The 24,623-nt window shown below is 50.1% G+C and overlaps 1 protein-coding gene across 4 annotated transcripts in view; it reads left to right on the plus strand.

Moving 5' to 3' along the window:
• PRT6 (proteolysis 6) overlaps positions 1–24,623 on the plus strand; it is a 91,747-nt gene that overhangs the window by 65,601 nt on the left and 1,523 nt on the right. The window lies entirely within an intron of this gene.

A 24,623-nucleotide genomic window follows, 5' to 3' on the forward strand; every position in this document is an offset into this window, starting at 1 on the left:
CTTTTGGCAAACTATGCATGCTCGCACAAAGGCATCCACATCTCTCCTCAAGGTAGGCCAATAGAAGAACGTCTCTACCGCTTTAACTGTTGCATCAATGCCACGATGCCCTGCATAGGGTGGGACATGACTCTCTTCCATGACCTTATGTCGCAGTGGCCTAGTGACACAAAGTCTGCCATGCATCATCATAAAACCGTCTCTGAGGAGGTAGTGCTCGTGATGTTGCCCCTCTTGTAACTGTTCAAAGATCCTTGCAAAATCTTCATCAGCAGTATACTGTTCCTTCATGTCATCTAACTCATGATGATAAGGAATTGACACAGCTGAAATTTGTGGCTTTCTTGATAACGCATCAGCCACAACATTCTTCTTGCCTTCCACATGCATAATCTGGAAGTGGAACATGGAAAGAATGTTTGCCCATCGCATATGCTTTTCGGATAACTTTGACTGTGTCAAGAAGTATCGCAAGGTCTGATGATCTGTTTGGACAACAAAATCAGCACCTAAGAGGTAGTGCTTCCAGCTAGAAAGCGCATGAATAACGGCCAAGAGTTCTTTCTCATAGACTTGCATAGTCCTCTCTGGCCCTTGCAAAATTCGGCTTTCATATGCTACTACCCGTCCATCTTGCATTAGCACTGCTCCGATGCTACTGCCACACGCGTCACACTGGACCACAAATGACTTCCTGAGATCTGACAAAACAATAACTGGATCTGAAGTCAACTTTTCCTTTAAGAGACTAAAAGCTGAAATCTCTTTTTGGGTCCATCTGAAAGTGACCTCTTTCTTTTGCAATGCGTGAAGAGGCGATGCTATCTCTGCAAAATTTCTGATAAACCTTCTATAGTAGGAACACAATCCCAAGAAGCTTCTGACATCGTGCACAGTCTTCAAGTCTGGCCATGTCTTGATAGCTTCGACCTTTGCGGGATCCATTCTAACACCATCCTTTGAGACTATGTGGCCCAGAAAGTGGATCTCTTCAAGGAAGAATTCACTTTTCTTAGGATTGACAAGTAATCTGTGACTGCGCAGCTCTTCGAACACAATGGTCAAGTGACGCCTATGCTCCTCTTCATTCTTCGAATACACAATCATGTCATCGAAGAATGTTCCAACAAACTGTTGATGCGAGCGGAAAATCCGGTCCATCATTCTGTTGAACGTGGCAGGAGCATTTGTTAGCCCAAACGGCATCACTAGAAACTCATAAAGACCAAATGTCATTCTAAACGCAGTCTTGTGCACATCCTCTGGGCTTATACGAATCTGATGGTACCCACTCTTCAGGTCTATCCTGCTGAAAATTGCAGCACCCTCTAAACGATCGAGAATATCATCAATGCGAGGAATAGGAAACCTATTCTTGATGGTATTCTTATTCAACGCACGGTAATCAATACACATGCGCCATGAGCCATCCTTCTTCTGCACTAGGAGCACTGGGGAGCAAAAGGGTGAAGAACTAGGCTGAATCAGCCCCTTCTCTAATAAATCCTCCACCTGGTCCATAATCTCTTTCTGCTGTGCCGCTCTAACCCTGTAGGGAGGTCTATTTGGTGGGCTACACCCTGGCACCAAATCTATCCGATGGTCCTCAGGTCTCTCTGGCGGTAATTGCGACGGTAATGAATCAGAAAAACAGTCACTAAACTTTTGCAAAAATGCTGACCTTTCTTTATCTAACACAGATAAATTTGACTGATCCCTATCTGAGACATCACGTGCAAAAATCAAGTACACAGAAAGATGATTCTTTATTACAGAAGTGATAGCAGAAGCAGATACAATAGGGACTGACTCTCCTTTAAGCTTTACATCCAAGATGTGAGTTTTGTCCCTATGCTGTACCGTGATCTTTTTGTTGTAGGCATCCAAGACTCCATGCACTCGGAACATCCACGGGATCCCCAACAAGGCGTCACAACCTTCCAGCGGCATGATGTAAAACTCTTCAGTGTCCACATACGACTGAATATGCAGACACAGTTTTCCAATGATAGGAGTAACACACTCTGAGTGGCCAGGACATGCCAACCCTGCCTTTGCTGTGTACCCCATCTCTTCAGCTTTGATGCCGAGCTTCATAGCTAACTCTGGTGAGATAAAGTTGGCTTTGGCACCTGGATCAAAGAAGATGAGTGCCGTCTGATCCCTAACTTTACCCCATGCCCTGCATAACTCACTGGCATCTGTGCTGGGCCTGTCACCCACCATGTCTGGCACTAAACCTGCCGTGGGTTTAGGCTTCTTGCCTTTCTGGTCTTCTTTATCCTCTGAGTCAGCTGGCCTTTTCCTTTGTGAACAATGGATAGAAATATGACCAGGCTGCTCGCATATAAAGCATTTGTTTTCAGCCATTAGGACCTTCTTTTCCTCGAGCGACTTGCGCACAAAAGGCTTCCTTTTCTGTTTCTTTGCTTGCGCTCCAGAAGTCCCAGCTGAATCCTTATCTTTGGTGGCCTGTTCTGACCCCTGTGACGCATCAGGAGCCGTCTTCACAAAGGGCTTCTTCGCTGAATTTTTCTTTTGTTGCCCTCCTTTATCACTGCTCGGAAATCCACTGTCCTCTCCTTTCAACAGGGCAAGACCAGTGTTCGCAACTTCCATAAGCTGAGTAAGGGTAGCCACTCTATTCTTTGTACAGTAATCGCGAAGCCCTTTAGGCAACCCACAACAATACTTCTCTATCTGCTCTGTCAGTGGCACAAATCTGTAGGAGGTCACTGAGAGTAATGCTTTACAAAACCTCCTATTGTACTCCAGCAAGCTCTTGCACGAAGCTGTCGTAAGCTGGTGCCAATCTGTCAAGACAACGGCTTCAAATTCATTTGATAGCCAAGCAGATGCAAACATTTGCTTGAAGTAAACCCAAGTGGCGGGTGCCTGTCCTTGCATTAACAATGTCGTCCACCATGTAAGCGCATTGTCCTTTAAGAAAGTGGCAGCTTTCCTGACCTTCGAGGCCTCTGTAAAATTCCCTCCCGCATAAGCTGTATCAAACTGCTGGAGGAAAGTGAGTGCCTTTGTCTTATCCTCGAAACCACTGAAGGTACTGAACTTTACCGCTGCACCACCTTCTTTGTAAGCCTTCGGCTTCTCTAGTGCCCCCAAGTTGTCATACGGGATGGTCTGCAACATGGGCACTGTAGTAGGCATGATCGGCACGTGTTGGCCATTCACATTTTGCGTCAGAGGTGCGATATCTGGCTGCTGTCCAGAAAAACCAGCCATGCCAAAATGACCCTGTGGCACCCCAAACTGGCCCTGGTTGCCGTGGAAACCTTGCTGCATGCCGATAGTACCATACATGGGGTTTGGCATGATGCCTTGCATACCCCCGAACACTGTTCCTGGCCTGTACGGCTGACTTCCAGACGCATAACCAGCCATACTTTGGAACACTGATCCACCCCCGAAATACCCAGGATGTATCGTGGGTGGTGGAAAAACTGAGTGCATAGCCTGGTATCCAGCTCCCTGTCCATTCAAGACAGCATGCTGGCTCTGAAAGGTGGCGGGCTGAATTGGCATAACCTGTGGAATAGGCGTTCTAGCCACCTGTTCAAGCACGGGAGGAATCTGCTTTGGAGCCCCCGACTCCGCAACATGCGAGTGTTCCCTTTCCTCCTGCGCCTCATGAAGTACCTGGGCTTGAGCTTCAACAAGCTCCGTACGCGGCGTAGGTTGCCTATTTTGCTGTTGCACTGGTGGCGCTTGCAAGAATTCCATAAACCTCGGATTCTGCACCAGCTGCGAAAAGACATTCACCGCGGCAACTAACTGAGTCTTAAACGCATCATCCTCAAGTTGCCCTGTCATAAAGCCCTGTACTACTGGAGGGACATTCACGTTGACAGGAGGTACAGACTGACGTGGCCGTGAGCTCTCGCCAATCTCAAAAACCATAGGAATCTCCTGCCTGTCCTTTGGAGAGGAACCCTCTTCCATAATTCCCTTCCCCTTGTCGGCCATAGTGTAATCCCCGTGTTCTTGCACTGTGTGTCTTTACCCTGAACAATCCAGGCTCACTCTTTGAGGAAAAAGTGATTGATATCCCGGCAATGGAACCATGAAACCGGCCCGTAGGGCGGTAGGCGTTGGCTTTCACCCGAAATTCTTTACTTTATACACACACACAGAGCACTTTGCAAAGGAGACCTGTAACGAGAATTAACACTTCATCACACACACGGCTCGGAAGCTAGAATGCTCCGAGCAGACGCCGACAACCTGTAGGCCCCAAAATTGGCGCCCCTTTCGGTATTTCTTTATTCTTTAGGAGGGTAAATTACAAGGTAAGGTCCTGGGAATCCTTCACGTGTATCCACCTAGATACCATTTGATTTGGCCAAATTTCGGCAGCATAACAGCCCCAAAACTTGCGCGAAACCAATTCCCCTGCTGGAACTCGCTTGCACTGTCGTATACCCTCTGATTCCTGTCCAAAAACAGTAAATTCAGCACGCTGTATTTACTGGTTTTTGCCCTGTTTTCAGCCCCAAACAGTCCCCTAACTGTCCTTTGCCAGTGGGGCACGATTCCCAATGATCCTGGCGTCCGTATGGCTGAAAAACAGTCAAATTACAGCGCATACACAGCGCTGATTTTGCACCTGTACGGTGAGGTTATGACCCTCACCAGTGCCTGCTTTGGAGCAGCAGTTAGCTACCCCTGTTCCTGCTCAAGGAGGCTCTTGCCTCAGCACAAAAGCATGAACCCACACAACTGTACATCAGTCAAATGAGTAGCCCTCTTGTGGGGCATCACATAACTGCACGTAGGGGAGAAAGAGAGCAGTATGTAGCGTGCGGGGCATCACTCCCGTCACCATACTGTGCATAGAGGGCAAGGTAAGCATTCCATAGCTTCTGTACCTGTTGCAATCCGCATGTGGCTGAAAATGGCGCCCCCTTTGATGATATGCAGCTCGTTTTTGCCTCCCAGAGTGGCAGAATCGCTCACAAGCTGACACGTCGCCCAGTTTCCGAGTTTGGGCTTTCCCTGCTAAAAATATCTCAACTGGTGCGTCAGTTGACTTCGCGGCAGAGTTGTAAAGTGTTCCCCTAGTCATACCGAAGGTAATGACGCGAACACATTTCGTGGCCCAAAATAGCAGTTCCCTAAATTTTAGGAGATGCTTCCGTTGGGCTCCCACTGGTCTTCTGACCATCTATCCTCATTGGGACCGCATCCAAAAATGCAATGTGGCCCAACTGTCGGATACTTTTTGTTGGAAGTCCCACCTTGACTTTACGCCTTAATTGAGTTCACTTCCTAGTATCCACCAACTTGCTAAGTGCGACGGGGGGACCTATATGATCTTGCTCTGAGCCTAGACATCCTCTTACCATACGAATTCCAGTGCCGACCACTTCCAGTCTGCGGGTGAATCTACCGTTCACATTGGCCATACAATGTCCGACCGTTTGCTACTTCAAGAAGAGGGTCTTAAACAAATAAAATAAACCCCATTGGAAAGAAACCAACAACCAAGGTTAGCAGTTGCCACATCTCTGTGACATGGTTAATAACTGCCACGTCCTCGTGACACCCCGTATAGGGAGTGCTAAGCCCCTCAGACCAACCTGCTGTGACACCAAAAATCTGCTCATCGCCTGCGCATAGAACAAAAAGAGAAAGGGGGCAAGAGGACAACCCTGCCTGATCGATCGTGTGAGCATGAAGCGCTCACCTCTACCTCCTGCCAAAAGCACCTAACTGTGAGCCTGTTTGTACAAAGCTGACACCCCTATGATCCAAGCATCTAAGAAGCCCATCCTGCGTAGAGTGCCCTCTAGAAAGTCCCAGTCAACTCTGTCGTATGCCTTCTCAAAATCGAGAAGAAGAATCACAAGGTCCTCCCCACGGAGCCGTGCCAGGGCAGAAACCTCCCAGAAAGTGAAGATGTTGTTAAGGATACTGCGTTCCTTGACAAAACCTGTCTGAGTCCCATGTATAAGACTCTCCAAAAGTGGCTGAATCCTCAAACTCAGAGCCTTGGCAAGAATTTTGTAGGCTGAGTTGAGGATGGTGATGGGGCGCCACTGTCGAATCTCATCCAAGGAGCCACCCTCCTTTGGAATCAGGTAAATCAGGCCCTCACTCATGCTATCGGCATCACTCCTGTGTGCAGAATGTACTGAAAGGCACTACAAAGATCTGGGCCAAGCAGGTCCCAGTACTCCAAGAAGAAGTTGGGAGTCAGCCCATCCTCACCTGGACAGCTACCACGAGAGAGGGCCCTAAGAGCCGTGTGCAGCTCCTCAAGCTGAAGAGGCATCTCTAGCCTCTGGCGCATCTCCTCAGTCACAAGACAAGGCATCTGTGCCCAAACTTGCTCCCTGTATGCATCCTGCCGCTCTGACTGGGGCTCAGCCGACAGTAACTCACGGTAAAAGTCAATAGCAACTGCATGCATATCCTCGGGCTCACAAACAACTGACCGATCGGGTCTCCTCAACTGATTGACCTTGGCATGCGAGTGCCAAGGTCCCACTGTCTCAAAAAAAACACCAGTCACTCTGTCACCCACCTGAGTCCACTGAGATGCCCGTCGGTGAAAGGCAAACTCATGACGCCTCTCCTCTGTGCAAGCAAGCTCTTGTCGAGCCTGCTGTAACTGCTCCTCCAACCGTGGACTGTCTGGATGCTGCTCCTACATCCTCTGTAGTGAAGCAATGCCTCGTCTGAGATGCTGCTCCTCCTCTCTCGCTGCAGCCCGTCGAGCCAGAGACTCTAGAGAGAAAAGTGGCTAAGCTGAGCTAGGCCTAAGGCCACTCTGTCTGCAGGTAGAGCCTGGTTGTCCATGCCCTCTGTCCATAGAGCCTCTACCCTCTCTTTGAGTGCTGAGTCCAACAAGACCCGCTCTGGGATGCGAAGCATCATGCTCCCACTCCTCTGCCTGTCTGCCATTGTGAGGATCACTGGTACATGGTTCGAGAAGGATGTCCCTGCCAGGATGCCCATCGATCCCCCCAAGTCACTGAAGTGGTCACTAGTGTAGAAGCGATCTATCCGCGATAGATTCACTCCTCCCACTCTGCGGTCCGATCTAGAGAAGACAAGACTCTCTGGAGGCCTCACAAAGCCAGCGTGCTGCCATGTATCCGAGACCCTCAAAGTCATACACAACCTCTCCCAAGCTGCTAACTCGACTCCATGCACAGTAGCATGGCTGTCTCCAATCCTGTCAGAAGGGTCCTCCAACATGTTGAAGTCCCCTCCTACACACCAATGGTCAGCCTGTGGCAAAGACTCAACAAGCTGTGACCAAAACTCTGCACGAGCACTCGCCACATTGGGCGCATAGATGTTCAGGAAGCCCACAAGGCCACCCTGAACCTGCATAGTAATCCATTGAGCCCTGCCTGGCACAATAATCCCTCTGCCCACAATGGCTTGCTGCAATGAGTCCGCAATAGTCATACATACCCCACCCTGGATGCCTCCAAGTCCAAAAGCAGCTAACCAAAAGGTATCATATCGTCCACGCAAAATCTACCACATCGCCGAATGCGGCTCTCAGACAGATGGTGCTCCTGAAGCATAAGGAGATCAATCTCTCCTCCCACAAGGCAACGCTGAAGCTCTTGACGCAATCGGCCCCGTTGTCGCTGAAACTAGGGCCCACCTAGTCCTTGCACGTTTCACGAGACGATCCTCATGGGGAGCGAGAGAGAATAGATGCTGCCGCAGCAGCAAGACGGGCTATCTTCGAGGCTGGCTTGGATGGGGAGTAATCCGCACCCGAGCGTCCTCCAGATAGGCGAGACTGCAGTGAGTGCCTAGCCCAAGCCCAAGCAGAGCGAGCCGTGCGTACAGCAACCTCCTCTGTCCAGGAGTCCTCATGAATGTATACATAGCAAGGCAAACACAGCGTATCAGCAAAAAAGGACACCACAATGTGCCTACATCCTGCTGAGTCTGGGGGTGCCACCGCAAACTTGGCCAGTGGCCACAAAGTCTGCAGCAAATCTGTAACTCGAAGTTCTCCCATGTGGTGAGAGAACTCGAGAACCTGTGTATGCAACCATCCCACCACTGAGTCGAGGGACCACTCTGTCTCGGTCCTACCACGGAGGGGGAAGGAGAAACCAATTGCTGAGTCCAAGGCCTCTGTCCCCCTAGCGGCGAGGAACAAAGCATGGACCATGAAGCTGGCTGCCTCGTGGTCTGCTGCGGAATCGCCGAGAAAGCGAGTGAACCCGTAGTCGAAGAAATCCCAGCGGCGTCGGAGGTCAATGCTCGTCAGACCACGAGGGATAGCTGCAAGGGAAGATGTCTGAATCTGTAGAGGGGGCCGCAAGAAGGGCTGACCCTCTCTCGCTAGGCGACTCGTGGCAAAGGCGTTGCCAAGAGATTTCCTAGCCGCCGGCGAGGGACCAGTCTCTTGAGTTGACTGTGGAACTGGAGCAGGAGGGGGGGGAGAAGGAGCTGGGGGGGGGGGGGGGGGGGGCGGAGGGGAGGAAAAGCGGGGAGGGGCGACAAAGGTAAAGGGGCGAGGTGGGGAGTGGACGGGAGCAGAGGGCGGGGGGGGAGGATGAGGAGGAGGAGGGGAACTAATAAGGGGGGGCGGTTGGCGAGGGTGAAGCGGAGGTGGAGGCTCGCGTAGGGGGCTCCTCCTGCTCAAGAGGACCAAAGCGGTTCCCCGTGGGAACCCACTGCTGCTGAGTAGGCACCTTAGGGCCACTCTGAGTGCCAGGCTGTCGCTGTGGCCCCTGGCGTCGATGGCCACGGGCCTGCTGCCACCCCTCCTCCGCTGGAGCCCCAGGCTCGGAGGGTGGCTTTGAATCTGTGCGCTGTGCCGTTGGCTGTGGTTGCGGCCTTGCCTTGGCAGGCTGGGGCTGAGGCTGAGGTGCAGGTCGTGGCCTCCTCCGTGGACAAGCCTTCGCTAGGTGGCCCATCTGTCTGCAAATGAAGCACTGGTTCGGGAGACCCGAGTACTCCACACTCTGTCTAAACCAACCCCCACTCACCCGAGGCAGAAGGATGACCTTCGGGAGCGTGTGGGTATCTCTGACCAAAACTCGAAGTGAGGGGATGCCAGCCGCCTTGGCTCGTACGGCAGCATCTAATAGGACTAATCTTTGAAGTCTTAAAGTCGAAAAGAATGTAGTAGGGCATATCCTCGGTTTAGTACGATTTGAAAGATTGTTGAATAGTCTATTAAATAGAGCTTATATGAATGAGTTTGAGATATTAAGAGAGAACATATATTCTTTTTTTAAATAATACACTAAAGACGTATTTGATAAAGATTAATGAATAATAGATAGTCTGTCTATGAACATTAAAATTGAGATTTTTATTAATATGAGTGTTTTATATTTATGTGTTTTAGCTTAAAATGCATTGGTAGGCTTAAAATAAGTTGAAAAAGTAGTGGAGACCCAAAAATAGAGCTTTTAAGAGTCGCGACCTAAAAGGTGCGTTTTCAGCCAAAGAAAGACGTTTTTCGTAATTCTGTCCGCGTTGCCTTGTAGACCAGACCTATTCCCGTCATTTTGAGTACCTGGATTGCTCTGTTTTGAGTTCGTTTGTAAAAGTTATGATGAAAACAAACAGAAGGCAGCAGCAGGGTAGTATACACAAGGACAGACAGACATACATCATCATACAACTCTCCCTGCTATCAACCAAGAAGTGGATTTGTTTCTTCATATATTGCAATTGAGATTCTGAAGGTATACTTGGTGCGAAAATCGAGTTGACTGAACGCCTAAAAAACGACTATTTTGAGAAGTCGCAGGCTTTTGGAGGAAAAGAAGGATAAAAGAACGACGAGTGGTGCGTTTGGGGATCATTCACCGATCTCTTCTTCTGCGAGTGCGAGTGCGAGTGCGAGTGAGACGCTGCATGCAAGCGGACTGAAGCTCGGGGGTGGTCGGGAGGTTCGAGCTCCGTACAACGGAGTGCGTCCATATATTCCAATGCTCCTCTGTTGTATCAAAACTCTGCAAAAATCCATCAATACAAAGATCTCTTTCTCTATCTTTTGCTGTCTATCTCTATTATTCCGTTCTTATGACAGTCTCGATGGTAGAGCCAATCCTGGAGAAAAGTGGTAGGTACTCTCTTCGTAAACCCGGAAAGCAGATTGAGATGGGGATGTCTGCCTCCTCTACTAGCACATCTGAAGTCGGGTCAAAACCATGTCGCCACTGTCGAAAGTGGGCGCGTGATGCTCGGATGGCCAGTGGACTCATAGCTATGACCTTGGAAGCCATCTCGAAGGTCTCGAACTCGATCTGGTAGTACCCCCGTCCAAGAATCTGGACATCCAAGATCTGCGAGAAGGCGGGCCTGGAGAAGGTCTCGCAGCTCTCCTCTGCTAGGACAGGTGCCGAGAATTTTGCAGATGACCGAAGTCGCATGCAAACGCTCAACCTCAGCGGCTAGGCTCGCTTGCTCTGTCAGCGATAGAGCAAGTCGAATGGTGGGCTTAGCGGGGTCGGGCGAGGGGGCTTCGGATGAGTCCTTTTGTGGCGGAGCTGGAGCCTCCATCTGTGTCTACTGTTGTGGCGAAGAAGCGGCCGGTGGAGAGACTCTGCAACCGAGCACGTCGAGCACTGTCCGAAGAAACAGTGTTGCAGAGCCAAGTGTAGGAACCTTCGAGAATGACGAAGATGGGGGGGGGGGGGGGGGGGGGGAGGAGGAAGGATAAGGCAGTGAGCGAGAAGTCAAGGGGTAGCGGGCCGGGGGGAGGGGGGGGGGGGGAGGATAGCGGCGCGAGAAGGGGGCAGCGCGAGGTGAGGGCAGTAGGCTGATGCACGCGAGCGGGCTGGGCTGATGCACGCGGGCGGGCGGGTTGGGCTGGGCAGATGTGTGCAAGGGCAGGCGGGCGATGGGAGGCAGCAAGGGGGGGGGGGGGGGGCAGCGATGGCGCAGCAGGGGGGGGGGGGGGCGCAATAGCGAGCGCTCCAAAGCAAATTTACGGTCACTCGCTCCTTTCTCTTGCCAATGAATTGCTGCAGCAGGATGAGCCTCTTTTTGTGCTGCGAGTATGTGACCCCCTTAGTTGAATTGTGTATTGGAAAAAGGGGTTCCAGGGTGATCGACTGAAGAGGAGGGATCCCTCCAAAACCACTCTCCAGGGTCCCACTGTACTCGTGCTAGAGGGCAGCTCTCCGAAGCCCAAAGCTGCTAGTGGCCTGCTCAAGATCTACTGGGTGAGGATCTATGTGACCGGTCCTCCCACAGATGCCCACAACTGGTATCCTCAAAAAGAAACACTCTGCAACCTGTGGAGTCGCTATTGAGACTCTGTGAAGGCGACCCTCTCCTTGAACCTCAAAGAATTGTGGGGAGCAAGCTTGAATTGCAATGAGGACCTCGAGTCGCATAAAGGCCCCCATTCGTCTAGGAGCTGTTGCCTCTAGAGGGGTGAGCCACTCAACTGGTAAAGCCTCCGTGCACGTTGGCTGTCTCTGCTCTAGGCCACGCCGTAAGAGCTCCCAAGATCGAAGCAAACTCACAGCGAAGCGGTCCTCCAGTCTCTTGCTCAAACCAACTCGGCGCAACTCTGTAAAGATCCATCTGGTCGAAGGTTGCCAAGGGGCTCCTAACTGAGGCACCCTGGCACGAAGCCTCTGCAGCAAGAACTCCTTCCAGGGCTCCTCGCCTGGAAGAAGTCCTCTGACGACGAACTTCCCAAGGGCTCTGCTCTGCTGTGCTGGATCAATGATCCCAAGCCCTCCCTGAGAACAAGGAAGTGTGATGACCGACCAAGCTACCTTGGCTCGGGCAATCTGAATGTCACGACCTGACCAAAGGAAGTTCCTGATCAGCCTCTCTACCTGGTTGATACAAGAACTCGAGAAGATCCAGCAAGAAGGGATGTACCACATAGTCGCCAACACCACCTGGTTGGCAACTACTACTCTACCAGCCAGCGAAAGTCGTGCTGAGCTCCAGTGTAACAGCTTTCTCTTGATGGACAGGAGAAGAGGAGCAATCTGCTACTCGGGGGACAAGTCCAAACCAACCTGAGAACCCAAGTACCGAACTGCAGTCCCTGGGAGAATCCACCTGAAACCATCTCCTGGCATCCAATCTGGCACAGGAGCACTGCCAACCGAGAAAGCCACTGTCTTTCTCCAGTTGATCAGTGCGCCCGATGCACAGCAGAAGGTCTCCAAAGCTTGCTCACATCTGTGTAGATTGGCCTCCTGGCCCTCTAAGCACAAGGCTGAGTCGTCGGCAATCTCAGCGTCCAGAAGCTCATCTCCCCGTATAGGAGTGCTAAGCCCCTCAGACCAACCTGCTGTGACACCAAAAATCTGCTCATCGCCTGCGCATAGAAAAAAAAGAGAAGGGGGGCAAGAGGACAACCCTGCCTGATCGATCGTGTGAGCATGAAGCGCTCACCTCTACCTCCTGCCAAAAGCACCTAACTGTGAGCCTGTCTGTACAAAGCTGACACCCCTATGATCCAAGCATCTGAGAAGCCCATCCTGCGTAGAGTGCCCTCTAGAAAGTCCCAGTCAACTCTGTCGTATACCTTCTCAAAATCGAGAAGAAGAATCACAAGGTCCTCCCCACGGAGCCGTGCCAAGGCAGAAACCTCCTAGAAAGTGAAGATGTTGTTAAGGATACTGCGTTCCTTGACAAAACCTGTCTGAGTCCCATGTATAAGACTCTCCAAAAGTGGCTGAATCCTCAAACTCAGAGCCTTGGCAAGAATTTTGTAGGCTGAGTTGAGGATGGTGATGGGGCGCCACTGTCGAATCTCATCCAAGGAGCCACCCTCCTTTGGAATGAGGTAAATCAGGCCCTCACTCATGCTATCGGCATCACTCCTGTGTGCAGAATGTACTGAAAGGCACTACAAAGATCTGGGCCAAGCAGGTCCCAGTACTCCAAGAAGAAGTTGGGAGTCAGCCCATCCTCACCTGGACAGCTACCACGAGGGAGGGCCCTAAGAGCCGTGTGCAGCTCCTCAAGCTGAAGAGGCATCTCTAGCCTCTGGCGCTTCTCCTCAGTCACAAGACAAGGCATCTGTGCCCAAACTTGCTCCCTGTATGCATTCTGCCGCTGACTGGGGCTCAGCCGACAGTAACTCACGGTAAGAGTCAGTAGCAACTGCATGCATATCCTCGGGCTCACAAACAACTGACCGATCGGGTCTCCTCAACTGATTGACCTTGGCATGCGAGTGCCGAGGTCCCACTGTCTCAAAAAAAACACCAGTCACTCTGTCACCCACCTGAGTCCACTGAGATGCCCGTCGGTGAAAGGCAAACTCATGACGCCTCTCCTCTGTGCAAGCAAGCTCTTGTCGAGCCTGCTGTAACTGCTCCTCCAACCGTGGACTGTCTGGATGCTGCTCCTACATCCTCTGTAGTGAAGCAATGCCTCGTCTGAGATGCTGCTCCTCCTCTCTCGCTGCAGCCCGTCGAGCCAGAGACTCTAGAGAGAAAAGTGGCTAAGCTGAGCTAGGCCTAAGGCCACTCTGTCTGCAGGTAGAGCCTGGCTGTCCATGCCCTCTGTCCATAGAGCCTCTACCCTCTCTTTGAGTGCTGAGTCCAACAAGACCCGCTCTGGGATGCGAAGCATCATGCTCCCACTCCTCTGCCTGTCTACCATTGTGAGGATCACTGGTGCATGGTTCGAGAAGGATGTCCCTGCCAGGATGCCCATCGATCCCCCCAAGTCACTGAAGTGGTCACTAGTGTAGAAGCGATCTATCCGCGATAGATTCACTCCTCCCACTCTGCGGTCCGATCTAGAGAAGACAAGACTCTCTGGAGGCCTCACAAAGCCAGAGTGCTGCCATGTATCCGAGACCCTCAAAGTCATACACAACCTCTCCCAAGCTGCTAACTCGACTCAATGCACAGTAGCATGGCTGTCTCCAATCCTGTCAGAAGGGTCCTCCAACATGTTGAAGTCGCCTCCTACACACCAATGGTCAGCCTGTGGCAAAGACTCCACAAGCTGTGACCAAAACTCTGCACGAGCACTCGCCACATTGGGCGCATAGACGTTCAGGAAGCCCACAAGGCCACCCTGAACCTGCATAGTAATCCACTGAGCCCTGCCTGGCACGATAATCCCTCTGCCCACAATGGCTTGCTGCAATGAGTCCGCAATAGTCATACATACCCCACCCTGGATGCCTCCAAGTCCAAAAGCAGCTAACCAAAAGGTATCATATCGTCCACGCAAAATCTACCACATCGCCGAATGCGGCTCTCAGACAGATGGTGCTCCTGAAGCATAAGGAGATCAATCTCTCCTCCCACAAGGCAACGCTGAAGCTCCTGACGCAATCGGCCCCGTTGTCGCTGAAACTAGGGCCCACCTAGTCCTTGCACGTTTCACGAGACGATCCTCATGGGGAGCGAGAGAGAATAGATGCTGCCGCAGCAGCAAGACGGGCTATCTTCGAGGCTGGCTTGGATGGGGAGTAATCCGCACCCGAGCGTCCTCCAGATAGGCGAGACTGCAGTGAGTGCCTAGCCCAAGCCCAAGCAGAGCGAGCCGTGCGTACAGCAACCTCCTCTGTCCAGGAGTCCTCATGAATGTATACATAGCAAGGCAAACACAGCGTATCAGCAAAAAAGGACACCACAATGTGCCTACATCCTGCTGAGTCTGGGGGTGTCACCGCAAACTTGGCCAGTGGCCACAAAGTCTGCAGCAAATCTGTAACTCGAAGTTCTCCCATGTGGTGAGAGAACTCGAGAACCTGTGTATGCAACCATCCCACCACTGAGTCGAGGGACCACTCTGTCTCGGTCCTACCACGGAGGGGGAAGGAGAAACCAATTGCTGAGTCCAAGGCCTCTGTCCCCCTAGCGGCGAGGAACAAAGCATGGACCATGAAGCTGGCTGCCTCGTGGTCTGCTGCGGAATCGCCGAGAAAGCGAGTGAACCCGTAGTCGAAGAAATCCCAGCGGCGTCGGAGGTCAATGCTCGTCAGACCACGAGGGATAGCTGCAAGGGAAGATGTTTGAATCTGTAGAGGGGGCCGCAAGAAGGGCTGACCCTCTCTCGCTAGGCGACTCGTGGCAAAGGCGTTGCCAAGAGATTTCCTAGCCGCCGGCGAGGGACCAGTCTCTTGAGTCGACTGTGGAACTGGAGCAGGAGGGGGGGGAGAAGGAGCTGGGGGGGGGGCGGAGGGGAGGAAAAGCGGGGAGGGGCGACAAAGGTAAAGGGGCGAGGTGGGGAGTGGACGGGAGCAGAGGGCGGGGGGGAGGATGAGGAGGAGGAGGGGAACTAATAAGGGGGGGCGGTTGGCGAGGGTGAAGCGGAGGTGGAGGCTGGCGTAGGGGGCTCCTCCTGCTCAAGAGGACCAAAGCGGTTCCCCGTGGGAACCCACTGCTGCTGAGTAGGCACCTTAGGGCCACTCTGAGTGCCAGGCTGTCGCTGTGGCCCCTGGCGTCGATGGCCACGGGCCTGCTGCCACCCCTCCTCCGCTGGAGCCCCAGGCTCGGAGGGTGGCTTTGAATCTGTGCGCTGTGCCGTTGGCTGTGGTTGCGGCCTTGCCTTGGCAGGCTGGGGCTGAGGCTGAGGTGCAGGTCGTGGCCTCCTCCGTGGACAAGCCTTCGCTAGGTGGCCCATCTGTCTGCAAATGAAGCACTGGTTCGGGAGACCCGAGTACTCCACACTCTGTCTAAACCAACCCCCACTCACCCGAGGCAGAAGGATGACCTTCGGGAGCGTGTGGGTATCTCTGACCAAAACTCGAAGTGAGGGGATGCCAGCCGCCTTGGCTCGTACGGCAGCATCTAATAGGACTAATCTTTGAAGTCTTAAAGTCGAAAAGAATGTAGTAGGGCATATCCTCGGTTTAGTACGATTTGAAAGATTGTTGAATAGTCTATTAAATAGAGCTTATATGAATGAGTTTGAGATATTAAGAGAGAACATATATTCTTTTTTTAAATAATACACTAAAGACGTATTTGATAAAGATTAATGAATAATAGATAGTCTGTCTATGAACATTAAAATTGAGATTTTTATTAATATGAGTGTTTTATATTTATGTGTTTTAGCTTAAAATGCTTTGGTAGGCTTAAAATAAGTTGAAAAAGTAGTGGAGACCCAAAAATAGAGCTTTTAAGAGTCGCGACCTAAAAGGTGCGTTTTCAGCCAAAGAAAGACGTTTTTCGTAATTCTGTCCGCGTTGCCTTGTAGACCAGACCTATTCCCGTCATTTTGAGTACCTGGATTGCTCTGTTTTGAGTTCGTTTGTAAAAGTTATGATGAAAACAAACAGAAGGCAGCAGCAGGGTAGTATACACAAGGACAGACAGACATACATCATCATACAACTCTCCCTGCTATCAACCAAGAAGTGGATTTGTTTCTTCATATATTGCAATTGAGATTCTGAAGGTATACTTGGTGCGAAAATCGAGTTGACTGAACGCCTAAAAAACGACTATTTTGAGAAGTCGCAGGCTTTTGGAGGAAAAGAAGGATAAAAGCATGACGAGTGGTGCGTTTGGGGATCATTCACCGATCTCTTCTTTTGCGAGTGCGAGTGCGAGTGCGAGTGAGACGCTGCATGCAAGCGGACTGAAGCTCGGGGGTGGTCGGGAGGTTCGAGCTCCGTACAACGGAGTGCGTCCATATATTCCAATGCTCCTCTGTTGTATCAAAACTCTGCAAAAATCCATCAATACAAAGATCTCTTTCTCTATCTTTTGCTGTCTATCTCTATTATTCCGTTCTTATGACAGTCTCGATGGTAGAGCCAATCCTGGAGAAAAGTGGTAGGTACTCTCTTCGTAAACCCGGAAAGCAGACTGAGATGGGGATGTCTGCCTCCTCTACTAGCACATCCGAAGTCGGGTCAAAACCATGTCGCCACTGTCGAAAGTGGGCGCGTGATGCTCGGATGGCCAGTGGACTCATAGCTATGACCTTGGAAGCCATCTCGAAGGTCTCGAACTCGATCTGGTAGTACCCCCGTCCAAGAATCTGGACATCCAAGATCTGCGAGAAGGCGGGCCTGGAGAAGGTCTCGCAGCTCTCCTCTGCTAGGACAGGTGCCGAGAATTTTGCAGATGACCGAAGTCACATGCAAACACTCAACCTCAGCGGCTAGGCTCGCTTGCTCTGTCAGCGATAGAGCAAGTCGAATGGTGGGCTTAGCGGGGTCGGGCGAGGGGGCTTCGGATGAGTCCTTTTGTGGCGGAGCTGGAGCCTCCATCTGTGTCTACTGTTGTGGCGAAGAAGCGGCCGGTGGAGAGACTCTGCAACCGAGCACGCCGAGCACTGTCCGAAGAAACAGTGTTGCAGAGCCAAGTGTAGGAACCTTCGAGAATGACGAAGATGGGGGGGGGGGGGGGGGGGGGGGAGGAGGAAGGATAAGGCAGTGAGCGAGAAGTCAAGGGGTAGCGGGCCGGGGGGAGGGGGGGGGGGGGGGGGATAGCGGCGCGAGAAGGGGGCAGCGGCGGCCGGGCTGGGGGGCAGCGCGAGGTGAGGGCAGTAGGCTGATGCATGCGAGCGGGCTGGGCTGATGCACGCGGGCGGGCGGGTTGGGCTGGGCAGATGCGTGCAAGGGCAGGCGGGCGATGGGAGGCAGCAAGGGGGGGGGGGGGGGGGCAGCGATGGCGCAGCAGGGGGGGGGGGGGGGCGCAATAGCGAGCGCTCCAAAGCAAATTTACGGTCACTCGCTCCTTTCTCTTGCCAATGAATTGCTGCAGCAGGATGAGCCTCTTTTTGTGCTGCGAGTATGTGACCCCCTTAGTTGAATTGTGTATTGGAAAAAGGGGTTCCAGGGTGATCGACTGAAGAGGAGGGATCCCTCCAAAACCACTCTCCAGGGTCCCACTGTACTCGTGCTAGAGGGCAGCTCTCCGAAGCCCAAAGCTGCTAGTGGCCTGCTCAAGATCTACTGGGTGAGGATCTATGTGACCGGTCCTCCCACAGATGCCCACAACCGGTATCCTCAAAAAGAAACACTCTGCAACCTGTGGAGTCGCTATTGAGACTCTGTGAAGGCGACCCTCTCCTTGAACCTCAAAGAATTGTGGGGAGCAAGCTTGAATTGCAATGAGGACCTCGAGTCGCATAAAGGCCCCCATTCGTCTAGGAGCTGTTGCCTCTAGAGGGGTGAGCCACTCAACTGGTAAAGCCTCTGCCTCTAGAGGGGTGAGCCACTCAGCTGGTAAAGCCTCTGCCTCTAGAGGGGTCAGCCACTGAGCTGGTAAAGCCGCTGTAATATCTTGACACATGCTCTGCACCCCCCTCATGCCTCGTAGCTGGATGCTTTGAACCTCCTCTGACAATTCTGAAAACTGAAGCTAGTCGCACCAAGAGTGCGGGTTGGACCATCACACGACATCACAAGATATCACTTGACATCACAGGACATCACATGACATTCAACATTCATTCGGATCTTAGACCATGATTTATCGGCAATGCAGTTAGTTATCGCATCTAGATCCACTCAGGACCTCATCGATGCCCGATTGACTAACCCCTATTGCAACCATGTCTATTCGAGATCATTCAGACCAAAATGCTGCAGTCATTTCATCTATCAGTTCCTGCACTTAAAAACAAGTCAAGAACAAGTCAGTTTCATATTCAGGAATTCCATTTCATAAAGTCATACAGCAGAATACTGTCAGCTCTCAGTATCCCTAGAGCTCAAAGAGACATCAGTGACTCTAGTATTCTAAAAATCAAGGCATTTGTTGACAAAGGAGCAGAGTAACTCCTCTCTTGTGCAAACCCATTGCACCATATCTCTGGCCAAGCTGAATTCTGGGTTCCATTTAGAGTAGACTAAGCTAAACCAAAAGCTTCAAGGTAAAGGTTCAAATCTGAGGAGTATCTGCTAGGTCCTCCGCCTCCATCCACTTCGCATACAATGCAAGATAGTTCTTGAATTTAACCAAGAACCGCCTTCTTACTTTACCCTTATTCTTTGTGTGCTTATGTGTCAAAATCTGTTCAGGAACAAGGATCTCCTCGTTTTCTTCACTTCAGGTTGCTCATCAGGCTCTGCGTCGTCAAGCACATCACCTTTGAAAGGTTTCAAGAGACTCACATGAAATGCATTGTGAATCCTCCAAGTGTCGAGCAATTCAGTTGGAAAGAGATATCATTGTTTCTTTTCGGAGATCTAGAAAGGTCCATAGTATCTCATATTAAGCTTTGGAAAAAGCCTCTCCTTTCCCTTTTTCTTTCTGAGGCGTGCCTTCTCAAAATGTAAGAGCACCCAATCATCCTCCTTCAATTTCAAATCGCGACGATGGCGATCCGCTGCAAAGCCTCGCGGACTTTGGCAAAAGCCGTATGTAAGTCACACGTGTATTCATCCCCTTCAAAAATCTTATCTTTCGTGCTTAGGAAGGGTGGAACTTTCACAGCACCTTCAACAATATCAAATGGCGCCTTCCCCGTCGAAGAGTGTATCGTGTTATTATAGGCAAATTCCACCAAAGATAGATACTTTTCCCATTGAGTCTTCTGATTTGAAATATAAGACTTGAATAAATATTAAACCATTGAATTGGCAATCTCAGATTGCCCGTCAGTCTGCGGGTGGAAAGATGATGAGAACTGCAACCGCGTGCCAATGTTCTCTCAAATTGCCTTCTAAAACAAACTCGTAAATTTGGGTCCCTGTCAGAGACAATCGTCTCAGGCATGCCATGTAATCTGAAAATCTGGGCCACAAACAGTCTCGCTAAGTGATCCGGCTTGACTGTTCTCTTCACTGGAATGAAATGAGCCTGCTTGCTAAATCTGTCAATAACAGTCCAGATACCATCGTGACCACTCGGGAGATAAAAAATGAAATCCATTGCAATACTTTCCCAGGGGATGGGTGGGTATGGGCAAAGGCTGTAACAATCCCTGTGCTTTATGCCTGTCAAACTTGACCTTGTGGCATACCAAGCACCTGCGCACAAACTCCTCCACATCCTTCCCGAGTCTCGCCCAAAAGAAGTATCTCTCTACCCTTTCATGGTGATAGTAATGCCGCGGTGACTTGTAAAAGGTGGAGAGTGGCATTGAGTCATAACCTTTTCCCTCAACGGCTGTGTACCGCACAACGTGGTTTTCCTCATCAAGTAGCCATCCCGAATGGAACATCCCGCTACTGTCTCCCCATCCCGTGTCTGTGTGAAAACGTCTGCAAAATCCGGATCTATGGCATATTGGTCGACCATATCCTCGAAGCTCCTATGATGTATCGTGGAAATAGCCAAAACCAACGGCTTCCGAGACAAAGTATCTGCCACCAAATTCTTCCGTCCCTGAACATGGACAATCTGGAAGTGAAAATGTGGCAAGATGTTCGCCCACCGCATTTGCTTTTCCGAAGCTGCTTCTGTGACAAGAAGTAGCGTAAACTATGATGGTCTGTAAAGATAGTAAAATCCGCCCCGAGTAGGTAGTGCTGCCACTGAGTAAGAGCATGGATAACTGCCAAAAGCTCTTTCTCATAAATCTGTGCTGTCAATTCCGGCCTTGAGAACAATCGGCTCGTAAGCAATGACATGACCTTCTTGCATTAAGACCGCACCCAGACTACGACCACAAGCATCACAATATACTTCAAATGACTTCTGCAAGTCTGGCAAAGTCAAAACTGGTCCCGTAGTCAATTTCTCTTTCAATGTCTGAAAGGCAGTCATCTCTATGGGTCCCCACGAGAAAGGGGCTGCTTTCTGTGTCAAGATATGCAAAGGGGAAGCAACCTCTGCAAACTTTCGAATGAACCACCTGTAGTACGAACACAGTCCCAAGAAGCTTCTAACTTCATGGACACTCTTCAAATTGGGCCAATCATGGATAGTCTCTATCTTGGCCGGATCCATTTGCACTCTTGCTGCTGACACAATGTGTCCCAAAAAGTGTCTCTCTGGTAGGAAAAATCTACTTTTCTTCGCATTAATCACTAACTTGTGATCTCGTAATGCCTGAAAGATCTGAAGCAGCTGATCTCTATGTTCTGCCTCATTCTTGGAGAAAACAATGATATTGTTGAAGAAAGTGCCAACAAATAGCGTGTACTCTCGAAAAATCGTGTCCATTATCCGGTTAAATGTCGGAGGAGCATTGGTTAAGCCAAAAGGCATCACCAGAAACTCAAATAATCCAAGAGTCGTCCGAAAGGTTGTCTTGTAGATGTCTCCCGGCGCGATTCGGATCTGATGATATCCACTCTTCAAATCAATCTTGCTAAAACACGAGGATCCCTGTAATCTGTCGAGGATATCATCGATCCTAGGAATCGGAAATCTGTTCTTGATGGTGATTTTGTTGAGAGCTCTATAATCGATGCACATTCTCCAAGATCCGTCTTTCTTCAAAACCAACAACAATGGAGAGCAATACGGTGAAGTACTAGGCTGGACAAGACCCTTTTCCAAGAGGTCTTTCACTTTGTTCATAATCTCTTCGTTTTGTGCTCGGCTCACACGGTAAGGTGGCCGATTCGGTGGTGTGCTTCCAGGTATCAGATCAATGGTATGATCTTCAGGACGAGCAGGTGGTATCTCGCCTGGCAGGCCCTCTGAGAAGCAATCGGCATGAGAGTGGAGAAAATCTTGGCGTTCTTTATCAAGTTCAGACATATTTGTCCTATCCTCGTCACTCAACTCTTTCATAAAGATCGGCTAAACAAACAGACTGGATTTTATTAACTTTGAAATGGCCTAATAAGCCGATACAAGAGGGACAGACTCGCCCTTAAGTTTAATGTCAAGTACAATGGTTCTGCCCTTCTCTGTGGTCAATGTCTCTTTCCTCGCTCGATAGTCGACCACGGTGTTGTTCTTGTGGTACTAGGGAATCCCCAAGAGGACATCACAACCTTCCAGAGGCATTATGTAAAAGTACTCATGCCCCAAATACCCTTGACAATGCAACCGAAGTTTGCCAATGACAGGTGTCATGGCTACGTCCTTGCCGCGTGCCGCTAGAACTGCCTCCGCAAGTTGTCCCATCCGATCGAGAGTGATCTCGAGCCGCACCGCCAATTCTGGTGAAATGAAGTTGGCCTTAGCTCCTCCATCAAAAAAGATCAGGGCTTCTTGGTCTTTCACTTTGCCCCAAGCTCGGCAAAGTTCTGTACTCTCGTCCACCGTGCTGGGATCGGTACCCACGCAATCTGGAACCAGTCCCGTTTTCATGTTGCCTTTTCTTCCACATTCCTCAGCTACTCTCGAACTCTCAGGCCTTTCGTGGTCCTTGTCGTTCTATCCTTTCTGTGCCTTTTTAGGGCACTTCGCGGAGATATGCCCAGTTTCCCCGCATCCAAAGCACTTCCCTTCCCTGATGTAGCAAGCCTGCTCCTGAGGAGTAAGCTTGTGTTGTGCATCTTTCTTTTCTGGGTTGCTCTTTCTCTTTCTACTTTCATTTGTCGAAATTTGTTCGGCTCTTTGTGTCATGATCTCATTGGTGGGGTAGGTCAAACTACCAGAGTGAATGACAAAACCCCGTTTCGCATGACTCATCAACTCTTGAATAGAGGCTGACTTTTGTTCCAAGCAGTGATCTCGGATCTCTGTAGGTAGACCCAAGGTAAACCGCTCAATCTGTTCCTTGAACGAGATCTTCTTAAATGAAGAGGCGGGTAGAAAAGAGCTCCAGAATCTCTCGCAATAAGCGTCCACTATATCCTTCTTGGTCATCCGAAGATGGTTCCAAGCAGTTCGTATATCGCGTTCATACTCTCGAGTCAACCAAGAAGAAATAGAAAGCCTCTTGAATTTCAGCAATTTTACTGGCGTAGTCTTACGCCCTCCCGCGGAAGCGATGTCAAACTGCTATACAAAAGACAAAGCCTTCGAAGCATCTCTATAACCAGAAAACGTGTCAAATTTAATTGACTGTCCACCTTCCTTAAACTCTTGGACTTTCTTGCTTTTGTCTTCCAGAAAGTCATACTGGTTGGCTTTGTAAAAATTCTTCTTCTTTGCATAAAAGTTGTTGTCGTCAGAGTCTGAACTGTCTATAGACGAGTCCTCTGTAGAACTGTCACTCACGGGGTGAGATTTAGACTTCTTTGTCTTTTTCTTGTCCTTTTCGAAGCGTTGCTTTTTACTTCGCTTTTTGCCTTTTCGGTCTTCTTCGCTTGAGTCAGATGAGCTAGAAAAACTGTCAGAAGAAGAAGAAGAAGAACTGGGCACTTCTTCAAATCGAACACTCTTCTTCTTCTTTCTTGCTTTTTCAAAAGTAGACTGACGACCCAAATAACCCGGGAAGTCAACGCCTTTCTTCTGCTTTTTGCCGTGCTTTTTAGCTTTGTTCTGCACATCAAAAAGCTGTGCAATTCGCGCATCAATCACCTCTTCTAATTCCTTCTTTGTATACTTCTTGGGAGCAAGAGGTTTCTTGAGAGCGGGTTTTGGGGGGGGTGGTGTGGTTTTTTGCCACTGTGCGTGCACCTCCTCCAAAGAGGTCTTGCTCATATATTTTGCCATTTTCGGGTCCTTGGCAAAATTAAGCATCATCTTTGTTGCGTCGCCGATCAATCGTTGACGCTCCATCTCTCGATGCTCCGCCTGAGTAGGCCGAGGCGGGCCATACTCCTTACCGGAATCTTCGTTGTGATCCCTTCCTGCAGAAGGAGTCGACTGCAAGTGCCACGGAAAATAGTTTGGGATCGAATTTCCCGTAGAAGAGAAATCGGCCATGCTCTGATATCATTGTAACAGACTTGGACACTCCAAGTCAAGAATCTACCGCGACAGCACGAAATAACCACTTCAAAACAGTTCACAGTTCACAATTTATTCGACACTGGCCCGGCGGAGTTCCGTGCCTAGAGATATTGGCCCAAAGACTGGCGCCCCTTTCGGTATTTCTTTTTGTATTAATCTGAGTTCAAAGTACAAGAGTGTGGGTAGGCGCTCACACTCAGACTCTACGTCCAGATGCTCTGAGTTATGAGGCCTGCTCAATTATTTAAAAGTACAAGGGATGCCAAAAGCAGAGCCCAAAAAACTTTTTTTAAAAGCTTTCATAAATAAAGCCCTCTTAAAAATAAAGCAGACTCTTTCTTTCTCTCTCTTATGCTTTTATAAAATAAAGCAAAAGGCTTCTCTCTCTCTAGCTTATTTTGCGTGGAATAAAGCATACTCCAAAAGCTGCCAAAAAAAAAACTGCCGTTGGTTTTGTCTTGCTGCCGGAAATCACGCCGCAAATTGCGGGCTGCCACCTCAGCAGTTGTACGGACTGTCCACGTCAGCTTTTCAGCCCGCCACAGGGGTGTGTGCACTGGGCAGCCACGTCAGCATTCCCAGGGATTTTTTCGGGGGTTGTCCATGCTGAAAGGGTGTGTGTGTGTGCAGCCACGTCACCAGTTTGTGACAAGTTTCATGCCCATGTGGCTTGGTTGTATCAGTTTAATAGTTTCAACCTCGGGGTTTTATGTTCCTTCTGATCCGACCCTCTGACTTGAAACAAAACTATGTTTTTCTGTAAAGCTGTGCTTTTGAATTGGCGAGTGTGACATAAAAACGCGTTTCATGCAGATGAAACCTCGAAACCCCGAAACCTATGAAACGTTTTGCCGAAACGCATGAAATTGACAAGCATTTTTTATGAAACGTTTAAAATTGGGGCTTTTTTTCAAGAAACTTTGTTCAATAGAAATGCTTTGCTAAATGAATCAATGATGCATCAGT

This window comes from Adiantum capillus-veneris, chromosome 12 (assembly GCF_014529385.1).
Source record: "Adiantum capillus-veneris isolate H3 chromosome 12, ASM1452938v2, whole genome shotgun sequence".
Taxonomy (NCBI): Eukaryota; Viridiplantae; Streptophyta; class Polypodiopsida; order Polypodiales; family Pteridaceae; genus Adiantum; species Adiantum capillus-veneris.